Source organism: Choloepus didactylus, chromosome 2, assembly GCF_015220235.1.
Source record: "Choloepus didactylus isolate mChoDid1 chromosome 2, mChoDid1.pri, whole genome shotgun sequence".
NCBI lineage: Eukaryota > Metazoa > Chordata > Mammalia > Pilosa > Megalonychidae > Choloepus > Choloepus didactylus.
The window spans coordinates 56,548,449-56,574,422 of NC_051308.1; the positions used below are offsets into that span (position 1 = coordinate 56,548,449).

The following is a 25,974-nucleotide window of genomic DNA, read 5'->3' on the forward strand; positions in this document are numbered from 1 at the left end:
GCTCACCCTGTTGAACTGGCTCCACCTTAATTAAAAATAACCTTTTCAAGAGGTTGTATTTACAAAGGGTTTACACCAACAGGCACACAGATTAAGATTAAGAACATGTGTTTATTGAGGTACATAATCCAATTTACCACAATTGAGTTAAAGAAAATATAGCTTAAAAATTAATTTCACCTGTTTATTTTTACTTTTTCTAAGGTGGCTACCAGGAAATGTAAAAATAATGTGGCTCCTGTTCTATTTCTATTGTTCAGTGCTGCTGGAGTGCCTCAGGGCTCAGCTTTTGATCCTCTGTTCTTTCTCTATTCTCATTCTCTTTCAGTTTTTCTTGTTTCACATTCAATTTTATGGCTTTGAATACTTTATATATGCCAACATCTCCCAAATTTATATTTCTAGCTCAGACCTCTCTCTGAGCTCTTGGTTCACATATTCACCAGCCTGCTTTCCTTCTCCACTTGGAAGTTCAATAGATGTCGCAAACCTCTTTTCTCTCAGCCTTCCCCATCTCAGGTAATTGCAACTCGGTCCTTCCAGTGCTGAAGAGCAAATTTTTGAGTCTTCCTTGACTCCTTTCTGCTAAATGCCATATCCATTTCTTCCTGTGGGCTTATTTTCAGAGTACATCCAGAATACAAACATTTTCTACTACCACCCCTGCCACCACCATCATTTCTTACACATTTCTTGGGATCATGTACCTCTATGCTTTTACAGGATGTTCTCAGCACAGCAACTTGAGTGATCCTTTTAAACTTAAATGAGTCCTGACATTTCTCTGTTACAAATCCTACCATGACTCCCCATTTTACTCAGAGTAAAACCAAAATCCTTACAATGGCTACAAGACTGTACCAGTTTGAATGTATTATGTCCCCCAAAACACCATTATCTTTGATGCAATCTTGTGTGGGCAGACATATTAGTGTTGATTAGATTGTAATTCTTTGAGCATTCCCATGGAGATGTAACCCACCCAACTGTAGGTGATAATTCCGATTAGATAATTTCCATGGAGGTGTGGCCCTGCCCCTTCAGCTTGGGCCTTGATTAGTTTACTAGAGCATTATATAAGCTCAGACAGAAGGAACGAGCTTGCTACAGCCAAGACGGACACTGAATAACACACAGGAGCTGAGAGAGGAGCTACAACTTACAGAGACATTTTGAAGACGGCCATTGAAAGCAGACTTTTGATGATGCTTTGGAGGTACTAGCCCAGAGTTTGCCCCGAGAAGCTGCAGTCTAGAGAGGAACATCCTGGAAGAAAGTCATTTTGAAACCAGAACTCTGGAGCAGATGCCAGCCACATGCCTTCTGAGCTAACAGAAGTTTTCCAGATGCCATTGGCCATCCTCCAGTGAAGGTACCCAATTGTTAATGCCTTTACCTTGGACACTTTATGGCCTTGAGACTGTAACTGTGTGACCAAATAAACTCCCTTTACAAAAGCCAATCCATCTCTGGTATTTTGCATTCCAGCAGCACTGGCAAACAGGAACAAAGGCTTTTCACAATCTGCCAACCCATTATTTCCTCTGACCTCATCTCCTTCCACTCTCATTCACTTAGTTCCAACCACACTGCTGTCCCTTAACATGCCAGGCATGCTCCTGCCTGAAGGTTTCAGTATTAGTTGCTCCCTCTGCCTGGAAGGCTCTGCTCTTACATATTCACATGGCTGACTTTTCACCTCCTTCAAGTCTTTGTTCAGGTGTCACATTGTAAAAGAAGCCTCTGACTACTGTTTAAAAGTGAAACCCCTCTTCTTCCCCCACACTCAATCTTTTAACACCATCTACATTTTCTTTTCCTCCAAAGTACATTCTTATCACCCTTAAACAAACCATGTAATTTACTTATTTATTATGTTTATTGTTTTGCTCCACCACCACCACTGGAATGGAAGCTCCTGTAGGGTAAGGAACTTGTGACTCTTGCTTCCTGACTCATTCCAAGTTCTTAGAACAGTGCCTGCCACATAGTAGACACTCAAACCATATCTGCTGAATGCCATTAGGCTAATAATGCTAGGTTGGTTGTTTTGATAAGATGCAATAAGTCAAATTCCAGTTTTCAGTGTTGCCAGCCTGGAAGCAGAAAAGAAAAGCAGAACCACAAACCAGATTCTGAAGTCCAGATCAAAAAATCACTTGCCAGGCCCAGATGCAGCCTGATTTGCTCCATTTTTACAAGAATGATTGATATACAATTGATTAGGAAAGGGTGGAATCCTGAAAATCTCAGTGGAAATAGAGGAAAAGTACCAAGAATTGCTGAAATCCTGACCTTGGCCCCTCTAAACAGCCTCTGGTCATGCATTCCTTTACTGAAAGAGGGTGCCTAGGGTTGGAATGCAGTTTGGGGGAAGGGGCAAGCAACATTCCTGGGAAGATTAGAGAAGATAGGTTCATTGCAACCCCCTGTTTACCCCTTTTGTCCTATGTCTATGCCTGGAGGCTAAAGCCATTAAAGAGAAAACAATGGGGATGCTAAGAAATGGAAGACTTGCAGTCCTTGCCCAGGCCAGCTTTTCTGCTCAGCAGGGGGTGGGGGGAGGGGTGGGGTACTCATGGCAAGACCCAGCAACATTCTGACATAATTTCATCCATTAAACAAATATTTATTGAGCTCCTATTATGTGTCAGATACATTCTTGGCCTTGAAGAAACAGAGGTGATTAACTAAGTTTCCTGCTTTTGTGACACTTATATTCCAGTTGGGGAGACAGAAATTAATCAAGTGAAAAGTGACCAAGATCATTTCAGATCATGGTACTTGGTAGGCACTAAGACAAGAAAAATGGGAATATGATAAAGGAGGGGCTGCTTTAGATAGGGTGGTCAGGGAAGACTTCCCTGAAAAGGTAATATGTGATCTGAGACCTTGGTGATCCAAAGGATCTGGCTATACAAAGAAGTTCAAGTAGAAAGAACAGTAAGCAGCAAGGCCCTGGGGTAGAAAAGAGCCTGGCATGTTCATGGAGACCAGAGAAGGCCTAGGTGACTCAAGAGAAGTGAGTGACGGAGTAAGTAGAAAAGAGATAGAAGATGAAGTTGGAGAGGTAGGCTGGAGTCAGACTGTTGTCAGAAATAAAGCGGTACCTGTAAGGGAATAAATGCTCACTTGGTTCTGGAGGAGAAAAGAATTTATTTACGATCTTGCAAGAAAGGGCACACAGCCAAAAACGTGGTAGGCTGGTGCGCGAGAGGAAGAAAATGGCGATCTTTTAATCTCCTATTCCTAATGCGCAAGTCCCTCCCCTGTTTCCCCATTGGCTGGGTACTACAGAGGTTACAGCCTATCCGAGAGAACAAACTAGCCCATCTTTGAGATTTTAATTTGTACAGCCTATCCGAGAGAGCCAATTAGCTTATTATTGAGATTTTGAATTGATCAGCCTATCCGAGAGATTTCATTCAGTTTAAATTTCCTGCTGGGAGTTCCTGCCTCTGATTTTACCTCATATCTCTTTACATTCCAGTAACTATGGTTACTTTTCCATATAAGGAGCTGGCGCAGATTCTCTCTTTCTTTCCTTTACCACAGGGCTTGTTTAAGCTGGTTCTGCCTCCATTTTCCCTATTCCATGCTGTCTCTATGTGGAAGCTAAACTTATCCCTTTCTTACACCATGCAATGGGCAGAGTGGACAGTTATGAAGAGGTCAAGATCATATTCTGATTTCAGTTTTATAAGTATAACTTTAAATTGTAGCAACAACTAGAAGACTAATTCAATAGTCCAGTTGAAAGATAATCACAACTTGGGCGAGGGAGATGGTAGTTGTTATAAAAATAGATGGATTCAAGAGATATTAGATATATTGGAGTAGAGAAGGCAAAATGCTCTAAGAATTAACCAAAGTAACTTCTATTTCACAAAGAAAACTAAGAGGTGGATAATTGTGCACTGTCATACAACAGCATTTTATTCACTTCCCAAAGTGGTGGAAATTAACACATTGATTACAGACCCAAAAATACAGTCTTTCTGTGGCAAATAAAAATAAGAAGCATATAAACTTAAAAATACTTTAAAAAATGCTAGCTTTTAACATCACTAAGTCTCTATAAGTTTAAGATGAACACTGATTAGTATGGTATGCTCATCCATTCTGATAAGCTCTCTCCTAGACTGAAACTGGTTTATCACCAAGTAGAATAAAAATGTATACTTGTACTATACTTATTGCTGATAACTCAGAGAAAACATAGCTATTTTTATTGAACCAAAATTATTAAACTAGTTTTGTTTGCCAAAGATTTACCTAAATTATATGAACTTGAATTCTTAAAACATTTCCGAGTTACTTTCTATAAGAATATCTCCTTTACATCCTTAATTTCTGGAAATTTTAGGAATATTCAATTTGTATAAGCCAATCAAAATAGAGCACCTTTAAAAGATTTTATAATCTAATTTGCCGATACAATCTGGAGATAGGAAATTATTACACATTCACATGAGAGGTAAGGGCCTTCCTGAATTGCAGACATATAACCATACAAACACACACACAGAGAAAGCTTATAGCTTCAATTATAAAATTTCTGCCATGAGTCAAACATAACTACAGAAACTCAAAAATTAACAGTCCAGAAATGTACTTCTCAGTGAGCATGAAATTCTTAACCGATTTGTGTTCAAAATAGACTAATAGACAAACAGAAAAGACTAAAGTTAAGTAAAATAAAACGACTGCCTAAATTGGGCCTTGCCTGGAGGGACCCCTTTGTGAGAAAAGATTTTTCAGAAGACAAATAGATTGACCTGTAGGGGCTTTCTGAGAAAATGGAACAATAGATAGCACCCTACAGAATTGCAGATAAGCAACACCTGGTAATAAACCAGTTTCAGTCCAGGAGACAGAGCTTTGCAGAATGGACAAGATACCATACTAATCAATGTATACCTTCTCCCCACTTTGTAAGAGTCCCCTATGTAAGATGGAAATTTAACATTGGAACATTTCCTCACTTGCTTCTGTATTTGCCCTACATAAGCTTTCCCATTCCACTCCTTCTCAGGAGCTCCTTACATCTTTTTGTTTGGCACCACCAGATTCATGAATTGTTCGTTGCCCAAATAAGCGATGACAAATTTTTTTTTAAATGCCTCAGTTTATCTTTGACAGAATCTGGTGTCAGAACCAGGATCTGAAGGAAACCCATGGGGGAAGGTACCCATGGAGCCATTTTGTCCTCACTGCTTTTTTGCTGCACACAGAGGTTGCAGGTGAGTTCCTTGCCTTGAATTGAGTTCTCCGGGTTTATCTGGGCACATTAAAACTGAACTGGGTTCAGAGGAGGCCTCAGGTAAGACATTCACCTTTTGGAAGGGACCCTTTGAAAGGAAAAGAAAGGGTCTATGCTGGGCACATAGAAAATGGGTGTTTTATACTAATGATAGCTTGGAACTATAGATACCATGGTCATTTTAATTTAGTTTAGACAAGGTTATTCATTTGAGAGTCCCCTCAGAAAAAAAGAGGATCCTAAACACCCAAAAGCAATGAAATACGTTTTTTTAAATTAGTATACTGAGGCATCAAAAAGAATTAGTGATTCCAAAATAGCTTCATTAAAAGACTCCTTACAAAAGCCAATAAAAAATTGTAAGAAATAAGAAGCTGACACAACTGACAAGGTTGATTGAGACCAACTGTGTCTTCAGCCCCTTCTATTCATCCTTCCTTGCCTAGTTACTCTGAATCTACTAACCCTCTTTCTCATTTACCCTTTTATTTGGAAGATGAGGAAGAAAAGGAAACTACAGAGATACCCTTTAAGGTTAGACCCTCCACAGACCCAGGCATTCCAACTACTGCCACCTTTAAACCCATGGTCAAAGACACAATTCAGAAGCATAATTACCTATAGAAGAATTTAGAATTCTTTTGGGTGCATATGATCCAGGACTACCTGATCTAAAACAGCTTGTGCACACATTGCTTGTATCCTTAGGTGCTCAATCCTGGAAGGCAAAAGCTGATTGGACTGACCCAAAAAAGGGCTTATGGGATCCCACTTTCCACAATAAACCTGAAGGTCAAATAAGTCTGAGAAATAAGGCAGAACTTTGATAAGATTACACATTAGGGCAAAGAAAATCTTTAAAAGTCTCCTCCACAAATATTGATGGAAAAGCTTTAGCCCTCATACTAAGTCATTAACCTCAGGTTGTCCCATCTGCCAAGAACAAATTCTGATAAAAAATATGAGTGGGGGAAGAACAAATTTCTCTCTCTCTCTCTAACTGAGCCACCTCGGCAGGTGAACTCACTGCCCTCCCCCCCTACATGGGACCCAACTCCCAGGGGTGTAAATCTCCCTGGCAACGCAGGATATGACTCCTGGGGATGAATGTGGATCCGGCATTGTGGGATTGAGAACATCTTCTTGACCAAAAGGGGGATGCAAAATGAGATGAAATAGTTTCAGTGGCTGAGAGATTCCAAATGGAGTCGAGAGGTCACTCTGGTGGACATTCTTATGCACTATATAGATAACACTTCTTAGGTTTTAACGTATTGGAATAGCTAGAAGTAAATGCCTGAAACTACCAAACTCCAACCCAGTCTGGACTCCTGAAGACAACTGTATAATAATGTAGATTATAAGGGGTGACAGTGTGATTGTGAAAAGCTTGTGGATCACACTCCCTTTATCTAGTGTATGGATGGAAGAGTAGAAAAATGGGGACAAAAACTAAATGACAAATAGGGTGGGATGGGGGGGATGGTTTGGGTGTTCTTTTTTTACTTTTATTTTTTATTCTTATTCTGATTATTTCTGATGTAAGGAAAATGTTCAGAAATAGATTGTGGTGATGAATGCATAACTATATGATCGTTCTGTGAACAGCTGATTGTATACCATTGATGATTGTATGGTTTGTGAATATATTTCAATAAAACTGAATTTAAAAAAAAAAGAGTGAGGCAAGAACAAATTTATATAGGCTTACTGAACAAATAAGCTAGCATTATATCGTCTAGATGGTTAAGATTATGAAAATTGTAAATTTGTGTTTAACCAAATTGAGTTAATATTCTGAAAAACTTTATTTCAAGAGTAATTGTGTTTTGTAGGATGTTGGCTTGAAAAGGCTTTTCAAGATCTTTCTAGTGACTTAAATACGTAAGGAATATGCTATTAAGGAAAAAGAGAGTAGTTTTATCCTAAAGTAAAATGACTGGTTGTTGCAGAACGAGAAACAGGAATATGTAGGACAAAATCTGAATGGATATAGAAAGTTGTAGAAGGTTTGCAGAAAAGGAATTTTGAAGGTTGACTATGATTTCGTAGGTTTATAAGATTTTTAAAAGTTTTTTTGACAGTATTGTCACGCAAAACTAAAATTTGTTTTTTTCTGTGTTAAAATGACAAGATATTCTTGGATTATTGGTCTGCTCTCAGTAAAAGGTTATAAAAGTTTTTCCTTACCATTTGAGTAATCTGCCTAGAAGGAGATTATCAGAATAATCTCCTGTGTTTTGTAATGACCTTATCATTCTTTATTGTTTTAGAGGACAAGTCTTCTCTCTTAATTTGAAAGAATTAAGCTTTTTAAAATCATATTAACTGTCCTATTTACATTTTAAATATAATTTCTTTTATTAAAGAAGTTGTATGTTTACAGAAAAATCATGCAGATAATAGAGAGTTCCCACATACCCCCTGTTAGTAATACTTTGCATTAGTTTGTTAAAATTGATGGGAGAATATTATTATAATTTTACTATTAACTATAATCCAAGGTTTACATTAGTGTTCACTGTATTGTACAGTCCTATGCTTTTTTTTTTACAAATTTTTATTCTAGTAACATGCATATAACCTAAAATTGCCCCCTTTTAGCCACATTTAAATATATAATCCAGAGGTGTTAATTATATTCATAATGTTGTATTACCATCACCACCATTCATTACCAAAACCCATCACACCCCAAACAAAAAATTTGTGCCAATTAAGTATTAACTCCCTATTTCCTACCCCTACCCTGTGTCCTCGTAACCTGTATTCTAGTTTCTGACTTGAAGAATTTGCTTATTCTAATTATTTCATATCTGTGAGATGATTCATTATCAGTCCTTTTGTGTCTGGCTTACTACACTCAACATAATGTTTTCAAGGTTCATCCATGTTGTTACATGTATCTGGCCTTCATAACGTTTTATGGCTGAATAATATTTCATTATACATATATACCATGTTTTGTTTATCCATTCATCATTTGATATACACTTGGGTTGCTTCCATCTTTTGGCAATTGTGAATAATCCCCCATGAACATTAGTGTACAAACATCTGTTTAAGTTCCTGCTTTCAATTCTTTTGGGTATATAACTAAAATTGGGATTTCTGAGTCCTATGGTAATTCTATAATTAACTTTCTGGGGAACCACCAAATTGTCTTCCTAGTGGCTATACTGTTTTACATTCCTGCCAATAATGAATGAGTGTTGCTGTTTCTCCAAATCCTCTCCAACACTTGTTATTTTTCATTTTTAAAATAATAACTATTCTAGTGTGTGTGAAATGGCATCTCATCATGGTTTTGATTTGCATTTCCCTAATGACTAATGATATTGATCATCTTTTTATGTGCAGGTGGTCCTTTGTGGTTAGCCATTTCTCAGGGCACAAAATAGTGAAGTGTTTTCTTAACCCTCGCTGTGCACACTTTTCTATGGCCATTACATTCACCTAACAACTCCACAAAGTAGATATTACCCCCTTTTCTACATGTAAAACTTGAAGTCCTCAGAAGTTAAATGACTTCCCCAAGGTCACAGTGCTAGTAAATGGGAAAGCCCATAGCTCAGTCTCCAACTACTGTGGCTTCAGTGCTCCAGTCTGAGGCTGAGCACATCCTGTAAAGATCTTGAAACTGACCAGATTCTTTTAGAAATCCCCAAATGGCTTTACCCATTTTCAAATTTTAACCTCCTCAGAACCAGAAAAAATATAAGATTAAGAAAACATAATAGACAACACAAAGAGTGAATCCTAATGTAAACTATAGACTGTAGTTAATAATATAATTATTAATATAATTATAATAATATTGTTTCATGAAGTATAAAAAAGTGATCACATTAATGCCAAATGTTAATAATTGATAAAACTGTGTGTGTGTGGACGGAGGGTTGGTATATGGGAACTCCTTTCTGCATGATTTTTCAGTAAATCTACAACTGCTCTAAAGAAATAAAAAAAAGACATAAGGATAGTTCTTCATCCTCTTCTTTCTCTTCCATTTCTTCCCCTTCTCTTTTATCATCTTGTAACAATTAATTTCCTGCCTTCTCTTGGTGTCACTGAGGCTACTGAGGCCTGCAGGGCCATGGCTGAGGACGTGATCAGCTGAGGCCAAAGAAGCAACCAGTGGGATTAGGAGATTGGTTACATAGAGATGGAATGAGCAAATAAATAAATATATTGGGGATAAGAGGGATCAGGATTCTCCCTGTTGGGAATGGGAGTTAAAATATGGAAAAAGTGAAGGCTAGAATAAACCCTTGGTTGTGGATGGGTTTGGAGGATTAGCGTAAACTCATAGTTTTAATATAGAGCTAGAGATAGAAATAGATAATGTTCAAGTTTGCTAATGCTGCCAGAATGCAAAACACCAGAAATGGATTGGCTTTTATAAAAGGGTGTTTATTTGGTTACAAAGTTACAGTCTTAAGGCCATAAAGTGTCCATCAACAAAGGGTGCCTTCACTGGAGGATGACCAATGGTGTCCGGAAAATCTCTGTTAGCTGGGAAGGCATGTGGTTGACGTCTGCTCCAAAGTTCTGGTTTCAAAATGGCTTTCTCCCAGGATGTTCCTCTCTAGGCTGCAGTTCCTCAAAAATGTCACTCTCAGTTGCTCTTGGGCTGTTTGTCCTCTCTTAGCTTCTCCGGAGCAAGAGTCTGCTTTCAACAGCCATCTTCAAACTGTCTCTCATCTGCAGCTACTCTCTCAGCTTCTGTGCATTCTTCAAAGTGTCCCTCCTGGCTGTAGCAAGCTTGCTCCTTCTGTCTGAGCTTATATAGTGCTCCAGTGAACTAATCAAGGCCCATACTGAATGGGTGGGGCCACACCTCCATGGAAATTATCCAATCGGAGTTATCACCTACCTACAGTTGGGTGGGTCACATCTCTATGGAAACACTCAAAGAATTACAATCCAATCAACAACATCACATCAAAGATAATGGCATTTTGGGAGACATAATACATTCAAACCAGCACAGATAAGGAAATAGATATAGGTGTGTGTGTGTGTGTGTGTGTGTGTGTGTTGTGAGAGACCCTGAAAAACTGAACATTTTCCCTTGTGACCCTTGTATTCCTTGCCCCCCACCTTTGTGCCTTCTAACCCCTCTTGGAGGTCCTCATACAACCAGAGCTCACTTTTCCTTCCTACCCCTCTCAATAAACCCAAATTGCACAACCAATGGTTGCAGAACCGCAAGAACAGTTCTTCCTTGTTCCAAGAACCATTTTTGACCAACTATTCTCAAAAGTAGTTGAATTTCAGCCTGATTTAATTGGCTGATGCTGTATAAAATCTCCATCTTTCTTCCTCAAAGCAAAACACCCCTTCAGAATAGTGCTCATGCTGCAGTATTCTCAATGAAAGCTTACACTTAATGGTGCTCTGATTGACTTTCTTCCACAGTTTCAGGTACCATGACTTGGATCCTGGACCCTCTGCTGCTCAGCCTGGATAAAACATGCTAGAAATCCTCTAACGCTTTCCCTCTTGGGAGATCCTATGACTGCACAGCTGATTGTCTTGCTCCTGATGAATGCTCCACTCTCTTCTGTGGAGCATCACCTAAGCCTTTATTTATTTTCTTTATTGTCCTTTGTATAAGCCTCTTGATTAGAATCATTTTTCACTATTCAGTACTCTGAAGATGGGGTATAATGCTGAGATTCTCTGGGCCAATTATTGTCTCCTGTTTGTTCTCATCCTTTGAATATAGGCAATCACCATTCATTCAATGAACTTTCAGGTCATTGTCAAGCTTCTTACATGTACAGACATTATGGTGCCAAGAGTGCCAAATATTTGATGCTCTGGAGTGATTCTATCAAGGACAATTTAGAATTTCAGTGACCCATCTGGGAACTTTATATATAAATAAAATAATTCACATTCCTGGTGCCTTAGAATCAAAGGATTGAAAGATTCAAAATATTTGATGGTTGACTTTTTTTTTTTTTTTAAATGTCTTTAAGAGGTCCCTTAAAGAAAAACTCAAAAATTGCTTCCCTCAAAGACTCTTAGAAAAGGCTAACAAAAATCTGGAGGATCAAAAATTCAAACTAAAATGCTCTTCTCTGTCTTCTGACCAATTCCAGATGAGCCTCTCTCTTGATTCCCTCCTGTACCATGACTTTCTCCTCCACCTTGCTCTGCCTTCTCCCTCCAGCTCTGCACTGTCCCTGGGCCTTCTATTTCTTTCACCATTCTTTCCTAAACACAGTTCTCTTAGAGGACAATATCCCCTCACAATGACTTGTAATATAGGTGGGAATAAAGATCACACTAATGGATTTATAACTTTAAACCTTGGTCAAAATTAAATTTCCATAATCCAATTAAATACTTTCCTTATCTTCCCAATGAAAGACAAAAATTTACCAAAGAATTTAAGATTTTTCCAATACTTTATAGTCTTGCTAATCCATATCTTTGTGGGTGTGCAAAACTGGTTAGAAAAGGCACGCTGGATTAATCACCAAATTATATTAAATACATACATTAAAATCTGATCACAGATGGATATTTAAAAGCATAAAAGTAGGACAAGATTTCTTAACAGCTTTCCTTGACGTCTTTTCTTCAAAAAATTGATTGGTGGAAAAGTCAAATTTGTAAACAGAAAGAGTGAACCCATCCTAATTTCAGACACTTGAACTACCACCTTCCAGAAATACTCTAATCTTAATAACATTGAAGATATCACAGTTGTCTTGTATAATTTCTTTGTTCATGATCTTAAACTAATGCATCAGATTTAGTTAAAAAATAGAAGATAGTATATATCCTCTGTTCTGAATTACAGGATCCTGCTGAGGAATTTTTTTTTTTAAGCTACATTGTTTTTATTTCAGCAGTAAAACCATTGTTTTTATGCTTTTTTTTAAAATTCATTTTTATTGAGATATATTCATATACCATATAATCATCCATGGTGTACAATCAACCATTCACAGCACCATCATATAGTTGTGCATTCATCACCAGAATCTATTTTTGAACATTTTCCTTATACCAGAAAGAATCAGAATCAGAATAAAAAATAAAAAATAAAAATAAAAAGAACACCAAACCATCCCCCCCCACCCTATTTTTCATTTAGTTTTCATTTAGTTTTTGTCCCCATTTATATACTCATCCATCCATACACTGGATAAAAAGAGTGTGATCCACAAGGTTTTCACAATCACACCGTCACCCCCTGTAATCTACATTGTTATACAGTCTTCAAGAGTCAAGGCTACTGGGTTGAAGTTTGGTAGTTTCAAATATTTATTTCTAGCTATTCCAAAACATTAAAACCTAAAAAGTGTTATTTATATAGTGTGTAAGAATGTCCACCAGAGTGACCTCTCGACTCCATTTGAAATCTCTCAGCCACTGAAGCTTTGTTTCATTTCATTTCGCATCCCCCTTTTGGTCAAGAAGATGTTCTCAATACCACGATGCCAGGTATCCCCAGGAGTCATATCCTGCATTACCAGGGAGATTTACACCCTGGGAGTCAGGTCCCACATAGGGAGGAGGGCAGTGAGATCACCTGCCAAGGTGGCTTAGTTAGAGAGAGAGGGCCACATCTGAGCAACAAAGAGGCACTCGGGGAGACACTTAGGCACAATTATAAGCAGGTTTAGCCTCTCCTTTGCAGTAACAAGCTTCATAGGGGCAAGCTCCAAGACAGAGGGCTCCTGCTGAGGATTTTGAAGATACTTTGACTTAGAAAAAAAAATACAGACAAAACTAATAACTCGTTAGATTAAATTATGAGCTAGAACTAGAACAAGGACACCTCTATGTCTAGTCTAGACAAAGACACCTGTCGATGTCATAAGGACAAGGGACACTGGAAGAACAATTGCTCTGCCTTAGCTTGAAATACAGAATCTTAAAAAGACAAAAGGCAAACTATCTGATAGAATGATACCCCTCTGCAGAAGTGGCTGCTCTGTTCTGCCCACAATTGCCTTTAACATAAAAGGGAGAAGTTTCCATGCAATTGCAACAACAGAACGTTTATTCCTAAATAAACCCTACCATCTTCCTACCATTCCCTTCCTTGGAATAACAAGGTTTCAGTTGTAGGAATCTCAAATACATCCCAGACTCTGCCTTTGTCTCAGCAACTTCTGGTCTCTTTGGCTCTCTTACCAGTCAAATAAACTCTTCTGCTCAGTAATTCCACTTAGGTGAATTTGTTTTAAATGGAGTACCGTAATTTGACCAATAATTTGATGATGGCATAGATTGATTATCTACTGTCTAGTGCCTCATCTATTGACATCTTAGACCTTGAACCCAGCACTGACAGCCTCTGAGCCAAAGACAATTCATATGTGGGACACATAAAGGAGACTAAACCTTTAAATGTTTCAATCATTTTGTCTATGCCCTTCTAAAACTGCTTCCACACAAAAGGAGGATATTGAAGGTCTTTATTTATTTTTTTTAATAAATAATAAAGTATATTTATGGTTTTGTATATTATGTAATACATATAAACACATACACATATGCATATATTATAGACATAATATGTATAGACACAATATGTATATACATACATGCTTTTTGTATATACATACATACACACATATATATGAAATATACATATGGAGAGAAAGAGAATTCTAGATTGATACACAAACTGGTAACAGTTGTTATCTTTAGAAAGTCGCAGGCATAAGAAGTGGGAATTAGAGACACTAGCTATTTGCTTTATGTGTATACAGTTACGTAATGGTCAATATTATGTTAATAATAAGCATGTACTTAATAATACTTTAAAATAATTTTTAAAAACTAAAAATAAAAGCAACTAAGAAACCAAAGTAAAAGATGCATGAGAGTAGGAAACACAATGTTTAAAATACCTAAAAATTTCTTAAACATATATTATACTCTATAATGTGGAAAATTCTGAAATTTTTGCAACAAATATCAAAGGGCCTTATATACTTTGTAGGTAAAGTATGTTCTAATTAATGGGTAAGAAAATACAGCAAGAACCCACTAGACATAGTATGTAGTGGCCTTCTTTGTCTCTCAAAACATCCCTGCATTTGAAGTCTATTTTATCTGAGATTAATATTGCTACACCTGCTTTCTTTTGGCTGTAGCTTGCATGAAATATTTTTTTCCATCCTTTCACTTTCAGTTTCTTTGTGTCCTTGTGTCTAAGATGAGTCTCTTGTATGCAACATATTGATGGTTCATTTTTTTTGATCCATTCTGCGAATCTATATCTTTTAATTGGGGAGTTTAATCCATTTACATTCAACGTTATAACCGTGAAGGCATTTCTTGAATCAGCCATCTTATCCTTTGGTTTATGTTTGTCATATTTTTCCCCTCTGTCTATTAATATCCTTTATTGTACCCATACCGAATCTCTTTAGTACTGAACCTTTCTCCAAGTCTCTCTGTCCTTTCTTTGTTTCTCTGTCTGTAGGGCTCCCTTTAGTATCTCCAGTAGGGCAGGTCTCTTGTTAGCAAATTCTCTCAGCATTTGTTTGTCTGTGAAAAATTTAAGCTCTCCCTCAAATTTGAAGGAGAGCTTTGCTGGATAAAGTATTCTTGGTTGGAAATTTTTCTCACTCAGAATTTTAAATCTATCGTGCCACTGCCTTCTCACCTCCATGGTGGCTGCTGAGTAGTCACTACTTAGTCTTATGCTGTTTCCTTTGTATGTGGTGAATTGCTTTTCTCTTGCTGCTTTCAGAACTTGCTCCTTCTCTTCTGTGTTTGACAGTGTGATCAGAATATGCCTCGGAGTGGGTTTATTTGGATTTATTCTATTTGGAGTTCGCTGAGCATTTATGATTTGTGTATTTATGTTGTTTAGAAGATTTGGGAAGTTTTCCCCAACAATTTCTTTGAATACTCTTCCTAGACCTTTACCCTTTTCTTCCCCTTCTGGGACACCAATGAGTCTCCTGAGACTTGCAAGTGGGCCCCTCTTCCAGGCTATGCACCCCGGGTCCTCTGTTGAGGGATGACTGTGCTATGTCACAGGTTCTGGGTTGCTGGGCTGTGTAGAGAGGCTCCCAGTCTGCTGAAATGATGGCTGAATGGGGCTTTGTTAATTCACACTGCTCCACCTTCCCAACTCTGGGACAATCAGCTGAGGTTGCAGGGAAGGCTAATGTCCACACCCAGTTTTGTGGTGTGTGCCTGTTATCTGAAGCGCTTCCATCACACTGGGTTGTCTGGGGCAGCTCTGGGCTATGGGGCTGGCGACGGGCAGGAGTGTTTCCTGTCCACCAGGATGATGGCTGTGAGCAGACACCCCCCTTTTCTTGGGAAGTTGTGGTGTTTAGTCAATTTTCTCAGCCACTGGATTATTGCCTATTGTCTCAGAGCTCTCTTAGTTCTGTTCTTGTCTTGACCTGCCCAAATTGCAAGTCTTTGAAGCTTTCTGTATTGGGCTTCTTAGAGTAATTGTTTTAGAAAAAGAAAAAAGAATTAAAAAAAAGGGCCCTCCTCAGAGATCTAATGGGTTATTGAAATGCTAAGAGACAAAGCAATTAGGGCCATTAAGGAAAGGTCCACAGGGCAGAGAGATCAGCTTTTCTTCGGGATTTGCATATGAGCCTCAGGGCCTGAGCTCTGCCCTTCCCCTTTCTATGTTCACCAGAACTCCAAAAATCCTCCACTTTTATTTTGGAGTTTTTCATGTTGTTTTTTTCTATTCCTGTCTCCTCTCTGCTGGGCTGGCTGCTCTCAGATTCTCTGGTGTCTGGTCTCAGTCTATCTGTGGTTGGAGTTTGGATCAGTAGAATGAGTTTCCGATAAGGGCTGCCACTGCAGTTCTCCCTTCTCCTTCCCGGAGCTGACAGCCCGTCCTCCCACGGGACTGAGCCTGGCAGGGAGGGGTGCGGGTCCCCTGGCCGCAAAAACTTACAGATTTCGCTGTTCTCAGCAGTTCCACGTTTTCATGAGTGTTGTATGAAGTATGCCCAAAGTCAGATTGCTCTGTGGTGTCCAGTCCACGCAGTTCCTGGCTTTCTACCTACTTACCTGGAGGAGTAACTAAAACATACAGCTCACCAGTCCGCCATCTTGCCCCGCCTTCTTGAAGGTCTTTAATCTTTCATATTCTGTATACCTCTAGAAAGGATTCATTATTCCTTGTGTTCTAGTTTGCTAATGCTGTTGGAATGCAAAACACTAGAAATGGATTGGCTTTTATAAAAGGGGGTTTATTTGGCTACACAGTTACAGTCTTAAGGCCATAAAGCATCCAAGGTAACACATCAATAATCAGGTACCTTCACTGGAGGATGGCCAATGGCATCCAGAAAACCTCTGTTAGCTGGGAAGGCATGTGGCTGGCATCTGCTCCAAAGTTCTGTTTTCAAAATGGCTTTCTCCCAGGACGTTCCTCTCTAGCAAGCTTGCTCCTCTTCAAAACGTCACTCACAGCTGCACTCAGTTCCTTCTCTTTCAGTCAGCTAATTTATATGGCTCCACTGATCAAGGCCCACCATGAAGGGGTGGGGCCACGCCTCCATGGAAATATCCCATCAGTTATCATCTACAGTTGGGTGGGGTGCATCTCCATGCAAACAACCTAATCCAAACGTTCCAACTTAATCCCCACTATTATGTCTGCCTCACAAGATTGCATCAAAGAATATGGCTTTTTCTGGGGGACATAATACATTCAAACTGGCACACCTTGCATTAGCTCTTGTATTAACCCCATTCTGCCCATCAAAAAGGTAAATAGGCTCAGCAACTTCTTTGTACAATATGTAAGGGCCGAAGGGGGCAAGATGGCAGACTGGTGAGCTGTATGTTTTAGTTACTCCTCCAGGAAAGTAGGTAAAAAGCCAGGAACTGCGTGGACTGGACACCACAGAGCAATCTGTCTTTGGGCATACTTCATACAACACTCATGAAAACGTGGAACTGCTGAGATCAGCGAAATCTGTAAGTTTTTGCGGCCAGGGGACCCGCGCCCCTCCCTGCCAGGCTCAGTCCCGGGGGAGGAGGGGCTGTCAGCTCCAGGAAGGAGAAGGGAGAATTGCAGTGGCTGCTCTCATCGGAAACTCATTCTACTGATTCAAACTCCAACCATAGATAGACTGAGGCCAGACACCAGAGACTCTGAGAGCAGCCAGCCCAGCAGAGAGGAGACGGGCATAGAAGGAAAACAACACGAGAAGCTCCAAAGTAAAAGCAGAGGATTTTTGGAGTTCTGGTGAACACAGAAAGGGGAAGGGCGGAGATCAGGCCTTGAGGCGCATATGCAAATCCCGAAGCAAGGCTGATCTCTCTGCCCAGGGCACCTTTCCTTAATGGCCCTGGTTGCTTTGTCTATTAGCATTTCAATAACCCATTAGATCTCTGAGGAGGGCCGTTTTTTTTTTTTTGTTTTTTTTTTTGTTTTTTTTTTTTTAAATCCTTTTTGCTTTTTCTAAAACAATTACTCTAAGAAGCTCAATACAGAAAGCTTCAAAGAATTGAAATTTGGGCACGTCAAGTCAACAGCAGAACTAAGAGAGCTCTGAGACAAAAGGCAATAATCCAGTGGCTGAGAAAATTCACTAAACAACACAACTTCCCAAGAAAAGGGGGGTGTCCGCTCACAGCCACCATCCTGGTGGACAGGAAACACTCCTGCCCATCGCCAGCCCCATAGCCCAGAGCTGCCCCAGACAACCCAGTGTGACGGAAGTGCTTCAAATAACAGGCACACACCACAAAACTGGGCGTGGACATTAGCCTTCCCTGCAACCTCAGCTGAATGTCCCAGAGCTGGGAAGGGGGAGCAGTGTGAATTAACAGAGCCCCATTCAGCCATCATTTGAGCAGACTGGGAGCCTCCCAACACAGCCCAGCAGCCCAGAACTGCCCTGGGGGGACGGCACTCACCTGTGACATAGCACAGTCATCCCTCAACAGAGGACCCGGGGTGCACAGCCTGGAAGAGGGGCCCACTTGCAAGTCTCAGGAGCCATACGCCAATACCAAAGACTTGTGGGTCAGTGGCAGAGACAATCTGTGGCAGGACTGAACTGAAGGATTAGACTATTGCAGTAGCTTTAAAACTCTAGGATCATCAGGGAGATTTGATTGTTAGGGCCACCCCCCCTCCCCGACTGCCCAGAAACACGCCCCACATACAGGGCAGACAACACCAACTACACACGCAAGCTTGGGACACCAATTGGGCCCCACAAGACTCACTCCCCCACTCACCAAAAAGGCTAAGCAGGGGAGAACTGGCTTGTGGAGAACAGGTGGCTCGTGGACGCCACCTGCTGGTTAGTTAGAGAAAGTGTACTCCACGAAGCTGTAGATCTGATAAATTAGAGATAAGGACTTCAACTGGTCTACAAACCCTAAAAGAACCCTATCAAGGACAGCAAATGCCACGAGGCCAAAAACAACAGAAAATTATAAAGCATATGAAAAAACCAGACGATATGGATAACCCAAGCCCAAGCACCCAAATCAAAAGACCAGAAGAGACACACCTAGAGCAGCTACTCAAAGAACTAAAGATGAACAATGAGACCCTAGTACGGGATATGAAGGAAATCAAGAAGACCCTAGAAGAGCATAAAGAAGACATTGCAAGACTAAATAAAAAAATGGATGATCTTATGGAAATTAAAGAAACTGTTGACCAAATTAAAAAGATTCTGGACACTCATAGTACAAGACTAGAGGAAGTTGAACAACGAATCAGTGACCTGGAAGATGACAGAATGGAAAATGAAAGCATAAAAGAAAGAATGGGGAAAAAAATTGAAAAACTCGAAATGGACCTCAGGGATATGATAGATAATATGAAACGTCCGAATATAAGACTGTTTCTTCTTGGTGTCCCAGAAGGGGAAGAAAAGGGTAAAGGTCTAGGAAGAGTATTCAAAGAAAGTGTTGGGGAAAACTTCCCAAATCTTCTAAACAACATAAATACACAAATCATAAATGCTCAGCGAACTCCAAATAGAATAAATCCAAAAAAAACCCACTCCGAGACATATACTGATCACACTGTCAAACATAGAAGAGAAGGAGCAAGTTCTGAAAGCAGCAAGAGAAAAGCAATTCACCACATACAAAGGAAACAGCATAAGACTAAGTAGTGACTACTCAGCAGCCACCATGGAGGCGAGAAGGCAATGGCACGATATATTTAAAATTCTGAGAGAGAGGAATTTCCAGCCAAGAATACTTTATCCAGCAAAGCTCTCCTTCAAATTTGAGGGAGAGCTTAAATTTTTCACAGACAAACAAATGCTGAGAGAATTTGCTAACAAGAGACCTGCCCTACTGGAGATACTAAAGGGAGCCCTACAGACAGAGAAACAAAGACAGGACAGAGAGACTTGGAGAAAGGTTCAGTACTAAAGAGATTCGGTATGGGTACAATAAAGGATATTAATAGAGAGAGGGAAAAATATGGCAAACATAATCCAAAGGATAAGATGGCCGATTCAAGAAATGCCTTCACGGTTTTAACGTTGAATGTAAATGGATTAAACTCCCCAATTAAAAGATATAGATTCGCAGAATGGATCAAAAAAAATGAACCATCAATATGTTGCATACAAGAGACTCATCTTAGACACAGGGACACAAAGAAACTGAAAGTGAAAGGATGGAAAAAAATATTTCATGCAAGCTACAGCCAAAAGAAAGCAGGTGTAGCAATATTAATCCCAGATAAAATAGACTTCAAGTGCAGGGATGTTTTGAGAGACAAAGAAGGCCACTACATACTAATAAAAGGGGCAATTCAGCAAGAAGAAATAACAATCGTAAATGTCTATGCACCCAATCAAGGTGCCACAAAATACATGAGAGAAACATTGGCAAAACTAAAGGAAGCAATTGATGTTTCCACAATAATTGTGGGAGACTTCAACACATCACTCTCTCCTATAGATAGATCAACCAGACAGAAGACCAATAAGGAAATTGAAAACCTAAACAATCTGATAAATGAATTAGATTTAACAGACATCTACAGGACATTACATCCCAAATCACCAGGATACACATACTTTTCTAGTGCTCACGGAACTTTCTCCAGAATAGATCATATGCTGGGACATAAAACAAGCCTCAATAAATTTAAAAGATTGAAATTATTCAAAGCACATTCTCTGACCACAATGGAATACAATTAGAAGTCAATAACCATCAGAGACTTAGAAAATTCACAAATACCTGGAGGTTAAACAACACACTCCTAAACAATCAGTGGGTTAAAGAAGAAATAGCAAGAGAAATTGCTAAATATATAGAGACGAATGAAAATGAGAACACAACATACCAAAACCTATGGGATGCAGCAAAAGCAGTGCTAAGGGGGAAATTTATAGCACTAAACGCATATATTAAAAAGGAAGATAGAGCCAAAATCAAAGAACTAATGGATCAACTGAAGAAGCTAGAAAATGAACAGCAAACCAATCCTAAACCAAGTAGAAGAAAAGAAATAACAAGGATTAAAGCAGAAATAAATGACATAGAGAACAAAAAAACAATAGAGAGGATAAATATCACCAAAAGTTGGTTCTTTGAGAAGATCAACAAGATTGACAAGCCCCTAGCTAGACTGACAAAATCAAAAAGAGAGAAGACCCATATAAACAAAATAATGAATGAAAAAGGTGACATAACTGCAGATCCTGAAGAAATTAAAAAAATTATAAGAGGATATTATGAACAACTGTATGGCAACAAACTGGATAATGTAGAAGAAATGGACAATTTCCTGGAAACATATGAACAACCTAGACTGACCAGAGAAGAAATAGAAGACCTCAACCAACCCATCACAAGCAAAGAGATCCAATCAGTCATCAAAAATCTTCCCACAAATAAATGCCCAGGGCCAGATGGCTTCACAGGGGAATTCTACCAAACTTTCCAGAAAGAACTGACACCAATCTTACTCAAACTCTTTCAAAACATTGAAAAAAATGGAACACTACCTAACTCATTTTATGAAGCTAACATCAATCTAATACCAAAACCAGGCAAAGATGCTACAAAAAAGGAAAACTACCGGCCAATCTCCCTAATGAATATAGATGCAAAAATCCTCAACAAAATACTTGCAAATCGAATCCAAAGACACATTAAAAAAATCATACACCATGACCAAGTGGGGTTCATTCCAGGCATGCAAGGATGGTTCAACATCAGAAAAACAATCAATGTATTACAACACATTAAAAACTCGAAAGGGAAAAATCAATTGATCATCTCAATAGATGCTGAAAAAGCATTTGACAAAATCCAACATCCCTTTTTGATAAAAACACTTCAAAAGGTAGGAATTGAAGGAAACTTCCTCAACATGATAAAGAGCATATATGAAAAACCCACAGCCAGCATAGTACTCAATGGTGAGAGACTGAAAGCCTTCCCTCTAAGATCAGGAACAAGACAAGGATGCCCGCTGTCACCACTGTTATTCAACATTTTGCTGGAAGTGCTAGCCAGGGCAATCCGGCAAGACAAAGAAATAAAAGGCATCCAAATTGGAAAAGAAGAAGTAAAACTGTCATTGTTTGCAGATGATATGATCTTATATCTAGAAAACCCTGAGAAATCAACGATACACCTACTAGAGCTAATAAACAAATTTAGCAAAGTAGCGGGATACAAGATTAATGCACATAAGTCAGTAATGTTTCTATATGCTAGAAATGAACAAACTGAAGAGACACTCAAGAAAAAGATACCATTTTCAATAGCAACTAAAAAATCAAGTACCTAGGAATCAACTTAACCAAAGATGTAAAAGACTTATACAAAGAAAACTACATAACTCTACTAAAAGAAATAGAAGGGGACCTTAAAAGATGGAAAAATATTCCATGTTCATGGATAGGAAGGCTAAATGTCATTAAGATGTCAATTCTACCCAAACTCATCTACAGATTCAATGCAATCCCAATCAAAATTCCAACAACCTACTTTGCAGACTTGGAAAAGCTAGTTATCAAATTTATTTGGAAAGGGAAGATGCCTCGAATTGCTAAAGACACTCTAAAAAAGAAAAACGAAGTGGGAGGACTTACACTCCCTGACTTTGAAGCTTATTATAAAGCCACAGTTGCCAAGACAGCATGGTACTGGCACAAAGATAGACATATAGATCAATGGAATCGAATTGAGAATTCAGAGATAGACCCTCAGATCTATGGCCGACTGATCTTTGATAAGGCCCCCCAAAGTCACCGAACTGAGCCATAATGGTCTTTTCAACAAATGGGGCTGGGAGAGTTGGATATCCATATCCAAAAGAATGAAAGAGGACCCCTACCTCACCCCCTACACAAAAATTAACTCAAAATGGACCAAAGATCTCAATATAAAAGAAAGTACCATAAAACTCCTAGAAGATAATGTAGGAAAACATCTTCAAGACCTTGTATTAGGAGGCCACTTCCTAGACTTTACACCCAAAGCACAAGCAACAAAAGAGAAAATAGATAAATGGGAACTCCTCAAGCTTAGAAGTTTCTGCACCTCAAAGGAATTTCTCAAAAAGGTAAAGAGGCAGCCAACTCAATGGGAAAAAATTTTTGGAAACCATGTATCTGACAAAAGACTGATATCTTGCATATACAAAGAAATCCTACAACTCAATGACAATAGTACAGACAGCCCAATTATAAAATGGGCAAAAGATATGAAAAGACAGTTCTCTGAAGAGGAAATACAAATGACCAAGAAACACATGAAAAAATGTTCAGCTTCACTAGCTATTAGAGAGATGCAAATTAAGACCACAATGAGATACCATCTAACACCGGTTAGAATGGCTGCCATTAAACAAACAGGAAACTACAAATGCTGGAGGGGATGTGGAGAAATTGGAACTCTTATTCATTGTTGGTGGGACTGTATAATGGTTCAGCCACTCTGGAAGTCAGTCTGGCAGTTCCTTAGAAAACTAGATATAGAGCTACCATTCGATCCAGCGATTGCACTTCTCGGTATATACCCGGAAGATCGGAAAGCAGTGACACGAACAGATATCTGCACGCCAATGTTCATAGCAGCATTATTCACAATTGCCAAGAGATGGAAACAACCCAAATGTCCTTCAACAGATGAGTGGATAAATAAAATGTGGTATATACACACGATGGAATACTACGCGGCAGTAAGAAGGAACGATCTGGTGAAACATATGACAACATGGATGAACCTTGAAGACATAATGCTGAGCGAAATAAGCCAGGCACAAAAAGAGAAATATTATATGCTACCACTAATGTGAACTTTGAAAAATGTAAAACAAATGGTTTATAATGTAGAATGTAGGGGAACTAGCAGTAGAGAGCAATTAAGGAAGGGGGAACAATAATCCAGGAAGAACAGATAAGCTATTTAACGTTCTGGGGATGCCCAGAAATGACTATGGTCTGTTAATTTCTGATGGTTGTAGTAGGAACAAGTTCACTGAAATGTTGCTATATTATGTAACTTTCTTGGGGTAAAGTAGGAACATGTTGGAAGTTAAGCAGTTATCTTAGGTTAGTTGTCTTTTTCTTACTCCCTTGCTATGGTCTCTTTGAAATGCTCTTTTATTGTATGTTTGTTTTCTTTTTAACTTTTTTTTTCATACAGGTGATTTGAAAAAAGAAGGGAAAGTTAAAAAAAAAAAAAAAAAAAAAAAAAAAAGAAAAAAGACAAACAAGGGAAAAAAAAAAAAAAAAGATGTAGTGCCCCCTTGAGGAGCCTGTGGAGAATGCAGGGGTATTCGCCTACCCCACCTCCATGGTTGCTAACATGACCACAGACATAGGGGACTGGTGGTTTGATGGGTTGAGCCCTTTACCATAAGTTTTACCCTTGGGAAGACGGTTGCTGCAAAGGAGAGGCTAGGCCTCCCTGTATTTGTGCCTAAGAGTCTCCTCCTGAATGCCTCTTTGTTGCTCAGATGTGGCCCTCTCTCTCTGGCTAAGCGAACTTGAAAGGTGAAATCACTGCCCTCCCCCCTACGTGGGATCAGACACCCAGGGAAGTGAATCTCCCTGGCAACGTGGAATATGACTCCCAGGGAGGAATGTAGACCTGGCACCGTGGGACGGAGAACATCTTCTTGACCAAAAGGGGGATGTGAAAGGAAATGAAATAAGCTTCAGTGGCAGAGAGATTCCAAAAGGAGCCGAGAGGTCACTCTGGTGGGCACTCTTATGCACACTTTAGACAACCCTTTTTAGGTTCTAAAGAATTGGGGTAGCTGGTGGTGGATACCTGAAACTATCAAACTACAACCCAGAACCCATGAATCTCGAAGACAGTTGTATAAAAATGTAGCTTATGAGGGGTGACAATGGGATTGGGAAAGCCATAAGGACCAAACACCACTTTGTCTAGTTTATGGATGGATGTGTAGAAAAGTAGGGGAAGGAAACAAACAGACAAAGGTACCCAGTGTTCTTTTTTACTTCAATTGCTCTTTTTCACTCTAATTATTATTCTTGTTATTTTTGTGTGTGTGCTAATGAAGGTGTCAGGGATTGATTTAGGTGATGAATGTACAACTATGTAATGGTACTGTAAACAATCGAAAGTACAATTTGTTTTGTATGACTGCGTGGTATGTGAATATATCTCAATAAAATGATGATAAAAAAAAAAAATATGTAAGGGCCATTAACAAGATTGTGCTTCCTTGCTTCCCAGTAATCCCCAATCTCAATCCCATCCTATCCTCAATCCCTGAGATAGCTACTTACTTTCCAGTGGTAGATCTATACCTCATATTGTTTAGAACACCCTTATTCCCAGAATCCCAGCATCTATATGCATTTGTTGGCAAAACCAAAAATACACCTGGAAAATTATGGCCCAAGGGCTTGCAAACCCCCCTCTTACTTTTCCCAAGTATCCAACCATAACTTTAGAGACTCCAATTTCCTCAGGTCTCCATTCTTATACAATATGCAGACCTTCTATTTTGTTCTCCAGATGGAGTCTTGCAGACTTCAATCACTTCATTTGCAGACAGCTTTAATATACAAGGAACAAACACAATGTCTCTAAGAATAAACTCCCATTTTGTCAGATCCAAGTACATTGCCTAAGCCATGACATTATACAAAATGAAAAGTCTCTTTCTTCTCATGGATTGGAAGTTATTTGTTTGACTTGCCCCACCCAATTACCCAAAAGATAATACAGAGGATTTCTCAGTCTCATAGGATACTGTTGACATTGGATTCCCAAGATTTCAGAAGTGGCTGTCCCTTTATGTGGTCTGATGAAAGCAGGCACACCTGAGACTTGCCCTGGGAAGCTAGAGACTTTTCTGTAATTTAAAGGACTCCCTTCAAAACCTTCCTATCCTTGAACTCCTCATTTAGAATAAAACTTTCTATTTATACATGAAAGATCAGTACAAGTTTTGGGAGTTCTAAATCAAAGGCTCAATGGGCATCAGGGTCCTCCTGCTTATTTTGGCCTCTCACTTGACCCTATAGCAAAAGCTTACCTTCCTTGTTTGTGTGCATGGCAGCAGCTGCAAAATTAACTGAAGCCTTTGATGATTTAGTCTTAGGATTTTCATTTAACCTCAGGGCCCTCATGATGTTCAAATCTTTTCCTTGACTGAAAATACCCAACACTTTTCTGCTTTTAGATCGACTTCCTATGGAATCCTTCTCCCCTAACAAGCATATATTTTCAACCACCACTGCAATACCCTGAACCCCAAC

At 39.2% G+C, this 25,974-nt stretch overlaps 1 pseudogene; it reads left to right on the top strand.

Moving 5' to 3' along the window:
* LOC119511647 overlaps nt 1-25,974 on the top strand; it is an 88,559-nt pseudogene that overhangs the window by 61,168 nt on the left and 1,417 nt on the right.